This window comes from Lactuca serriola, chromosome 3 (genome assembly GCF_051521515.1).
Source record: "Lactuca serriola cultivar US96UC23 chromosome 3, Lser_US96UC23_V15, whole genome shotgun sequence".
In the NCBI taxonomy this organism is placed as follows: Eukaryota; Viridiplantae; Streptophyta; class Magnoliopsida; order Asterales; family Asteraceae; genus Lactuca; species Lactuca serriola.
Genome location: NC_136410.1, coordinates 159,604,432 through 159,610,116, shown reverse-complemented (window position 1 = coordinate 159,610,116; position 5,685 = coordinate 159,604,432).

The window sequence follows — 5,685 nt, the reverse complement described above, 5'->3', positions numbered from 1 at the left end:
AATAGTACAAGCATATAAGTCAAAGTTTGTCTGTTCCTTTTATCCCAAAGGGGTAAAAGTGATATCTTAGGCCCTTCAATGATTTTGTGTTGACTTATGTGTCGGGCCTGGTCAGGACTAAATTGATGTGTTCAATTAAGTTCTTTGTCATACAAAACAAAAATTGGGAAACAAACTATCGGAAAATGAGAATGATTATGTTCCATGTCATTTGTCTACATGATATCTTGCAGAACGGAGGATTATATGATCCCTTATCTTAAGGACTTGCAACTGACTAGGTCAGAGTTCGACAGCAGCTTTTGAGAGCTATGATTGTTAGTCAAATTTTGAATCCATGCTTGCAATTATAGTTATTAGATTTATCCAAGTAGGAGACTGTTGAATTAGGTGTCTAAGCCCATAACTATAATTGGTATATACTTGATTTGATAGTAGCATTGTCCTTTTGAGTTGCCTTCACCCTAGCAACTTGTCAAGAAGACTTTTAAAGAGAGAGGTTGAATTTATTATTTGGAATAATAAATTGATTTATTAATAAATTATGAAAATAATATATTAATTAGAAATCATGTTATTTAATTAGTCTTTGATCAGAAATTAATTTGGAATTAATTTTGGGATTAAAGGAACAAGGGTTGTTTTGCAAATCATTGATAGTTGTGAAACTAGGCTAATGGACTCCTTAGATGGAGTGGACGAAAACTATAGGGAGGCCCTATAGGTTTCGTCCAATGCCTATTGGTGAGAAGTCCATCGGTTGCTTAAGCCTTAAGAAATAAATTAGGGTTTCCTCCAGCAAACCCTAGCAACCTATAATTATTTAAGGACCCCACTGCCTATGATTTTCGGCCTATGCATTCTTGATACAAACCCTAGCCGAAATTCTTAGAGTTTTCCTCTTCTCTCCTCTCATCCTTTTGCTAGTGGTGTTTGTAAGCCATTAGAGGTGCAACATTTGAGGCACTAAGCTTTCATGAGTAAAGCATCTACAAGATTTCTTGTTATTACTACATAACAAGTTAAGGTAGACATCAAAACCCTTTTGTTTGGAATTTTCAAAATTATATGCTAGATCTAGGGTTTTGCTTTGTTAATCAATTTGCATGTTCATCTAGTGGGAAAATTAGATCAAAGCAATTAGGGTTTCATGAACATATAGGTTGTAGTTATGCTCAAAACCCATCATAGTTATCATTTTGTATCAGGTAAGGTGATATCCATAATGTGTTGTCTTGTAATAGGAACAGAAAAGTCACAATCATTATTTAAGTTTCACCACTAACGATCTGGAGTTTGGGTAATGTTCGCATGAATGAGCTTATTATTCTAATCACGAGATTACATATAGGTGGTTTCTCTCATGGGTTCACATGTCTAACTCTAATCCCAATTACCATTTTGGAACTGGTCCGATACTTTAATCTAGATCCATGTTCAAATGGAATAACATATTAAATCAAATACTTAAGGGTTGAGTCCCAAGGTCTAAACAAAAATGAGCTTTATCTCCTATTCGCACCTTAAATTTCAACATGCCCTTAGGTAAAATATTGGCATTATGTAACTGGTTTATTAAGCCAAAATTTTAAGCCCAAACTCTTTGTGTTTTACAACCATTACCATCTAACTTGATTGTCTTCCCATGAATAAGTTTTATCAAACAAACCCAAAAACCTTGATCATTTCGAACTAATCTCCATCTCCAATTCTGAAGTAATGCGTAGTTAAAAGTTTTTAAAGTACCAACTCCTAAACCACTATGATCCAATAAAGAAAGTATAGTTTGCCATTTGATCCAAACCATCTTCTTAGTTTTTTCATTACTACACCAAAAAAAATCACTTAGTCTTTCTACCAACATTAACACTGTTTCTCGTACATTAAAAGTAGACATGAAATAAATTCCTAGGCTTCCCATACAACTTTATAAGAGGAAGTCTGACTCTGATGGAAATTAATTTCACCTTCCAGTTTGAGAGCTTGTCTTTAAACATATCCACCACTTTGTTCCAATTACCTCCAATGACCTTAGTAAAAGCAACTTGCAACCCTAAATAAGTAAAAGGCTATGTTCCTGGATCACACTACGACATCCCCTAATTTCAGGTTTGAAAAAAACTATTGTTTTATGCTTTGAAAATGGTAGGGTCTTTTATAGAGCTCCATTGCAGAAAATCCCAGATAAAGTTAAACATTTTTAGATATCAAATCATGTTTAAAAATACAACTCTAAGGATGCATAATCATTATCAAAAACATAAGTTACTAGAGTAATTTATTACAAGCCATAGTATAGTAATAAGTCTTTTAATCATTCAACACACTCTTATCTATTTCCAACAACATTAGTACCACAACCTGTGATACATAAAGTTTGAGTGGGTGAAGTTTGGAAACCTGGTGAGACAGATAGAGTTTCCAACCCAGAATATTCTTATATTTTTTCGACAAACACAAACATTATCAAACAATACATATATGATATATCTACACGATAATACCCCACTAGTTACCACACCTAGAAGATTCTCATGCAACGAACCAATAACATCCAATACCAGATAATATCACCTAACCCTGATAGATTATTGTAAGCGAATGTTTGATTACACTGCTGAGCGGATTCCTTCGCATGCGGTAAGTCTAATGGCAACGATAGTGGGGGGATAGAGTACTCAATTGAATATCACACATATTCAAAGGTATATATTATTCACTAACCCCTATGGGAATGAACACCCAATAATGTTCCAAAGATTGTGTAGAATAGTTAGTGGTCATCAAATTACTCCGTTAGATGGCTTAGTACGTAATGGTACTATGGTACGCAATAGAACTGAAACGCCCTAAATTTCAACCCAAAATTTTCAATTACAACATTAAATGTTTATTCAAATCACAACTACAAGATCTTAAAACTTTTATTAGATTATAATTTAAAAGTTTTCATGTGAACAAGTCCCCCATTGATGCAATCGAGTCGTGCCCCTCCTTATTAGAAAACCTAAAACTTGTAAACCATAAATCGTAAGGACAAAGCTTAGTGAGTTCCCCAAAATACCACGCACAACAAAACACAAATAACCAACTATGGGTTATCAGCAACCCTGGAAACTACCCGACGTCTTAGTACATAGTAACACTTATCACAATAATAACAAGCGAGACCCAGCTGGTCAGCACACACACATACACACACACACACACATATATATATATATATATATATATATATATATATATATGTATATATATATATATATGTATATATTACCACACAAACTCATACCTACATACACAATTTAGTGAGCTAGCATTGGTTCCTTCGACTCACATGCACAGGGAGGAGACTCACCTCAAACGGCTGAAACAACCAGATAAATGCTCAGATTGCTGATTCGGGAAACCTCCACACCAAATTTCATCCAATAATATCCTAATTAATAATCAGGTCATCAACCATAATCGGGCCCTACCTAAAGACATCCAAAAGCCTAAAATGGTCCAAATTACTAAATGGTGCTTAAAGCCCATCATGGGCCCTAATCTAAGAAGGCCCAAGGCCTGTGAATGACCCAAAGACAGAAAGACTAGTAACCCAATAAGGACCAAACCCCTAATAGTCTAGAATGGACTAAAACTCAAAACTCAACAAAAGTCAACGAACACTACGTACCCCCGACGTACTCATACTGATGCCCATCGTATGCCATCATTGGCCAATATGTACGTCGTACGAGCTGGGTACGCCCAACGTACTCTACAGCCAACCCATAACACCATTAAGGCTTAATCAGTTAATCCATTATGTCCAATTCTTATATTTGATCCTAAATGATGTCTTAACACATAAAGTTGGCAACTTTACTCCTTTGCATATTTTAATGGGACCCAATACTCAATAAAACCCATAATAAGCACCCTAACTCATGCATGGTCCAATATAACTCATCAAGATTTCATTTTTATGAACAAGGGACCTCAAAATTTCTAAGATCTATCATCCTTATCTTTTGGAGTAGCTCATATTCTCATGCATGATTTAAAGGACCATAAAAAGCACAAAAACAAGCCCTAACTAGATCTAACAAATGAACCATCAAGTTAAGAGCTTTATACCTCAAAATCTTTCCAAGTTGATGATGGTTTTAGATCCACAAGCTCTAGCCACACGAATGCAACTTCTAAGAGTTCCTCTTCATTCAAAATCATGAAAAACACCCTCAAAGATCACTTCAAAACTCAAAACTATAAAATGGAAATTAGGGTTTCATTCTTAGGGTTTGGGGAGGTGGAGGCTTGTGATAGGAATGTCCAAAAGTGAATTAAGGTGTTTAAATAGGGAACAGACCCTAAAAATTAGGGTCTGCCCCTAGTGACTGTACACTTCGCGTACCTCCACGTACGCCCAACGTACGTAGGTTTCATCCGCAACCAACTTCGACCCAATACACCCAAATGTACTCGTAGCGTACGCCCAACGTACACACAACATACACCCATTGTACTCGGACAAGGACTAAAACCACCAATCTTCCGAAGGTCATAACTTCTTTGTTCTAAGTCCGATTTCGACGTTTTTATATCCACAGAACGGTAATGAGAAGCTCTACAATTCTATCATCCGTCCTTTGCCTTCAAACTTACCGAGCTTAAATCTAACATTCATAAAAGACCCGAACTATCACTTACAGTTATACCCTTGGGCTCCAAAACACAAATCGAACTCTCATATCACTTAATTTACGTTATCCACATCCAAGTGCTCTAAATCTCTTCTTCCCCAAGGCCCATAGTTTGATGATACTTGATATTCGGGTCACAACCCCAAATTATGAAATGACTTGAAACAGGGTGTTACAAGTACCCCGAAACGTAATAGTGTCATAGAATAGAGCCCTCATCTCCGTTCCAGTATCACACACATCCCCAATATGGGACTAATCATTATCCGGCTTAAATTCAATCTAAGCATGATAATAAAAATAATAAATCTAGCATGTTAACTAGACAATATATAACAATATATGGCATGGTACATGTCATGCGATATTATCATCTTTTTATAAATATACATTTAACACATATTTTAGATAATAAGCATTCAATATACATATAAGCATTCAATTGAAATAAAATATTTTTATATAAATGTGTGTTGTGAAAGCAACTACGCACTCACGTCTTAATACTTCTCATTTCCTTTTCAATGATTTAAACACATAGTTATCACTTAAACTTTTTATTTGTATTTATAATGTTCTAGATCATTACGATGAATTATATATTCCGATATATAATCTTAATATTTTTAGTTAATTTATTATTAATTTCAATAATAATAATTCATGACTATCATCTAATTTCAAAATACAACGTCATTTTGTTACTTTGTTTGTAAATGCTTTTACATAATCTATTTTTAGGTTTTACTTCATTTTTATATATTCTGCATGGGATCTTTGACACATAAAAACGAAGTAAAAAATTGAAGTTGGAAATATATATTAAGAAAAAATTAAAAATATTAAATAACAAGTTTGGTAATAGTTTAAAACTTGGAAAGATTAAATAACAAAATACTAAAATTTAGAAGTCTATCGACTAACTATGACCTTAACCTTATTTTTAATTGTAGATTTTTGAAAATCCATTTGCTAAAGCATAGCTACATTCAAACTT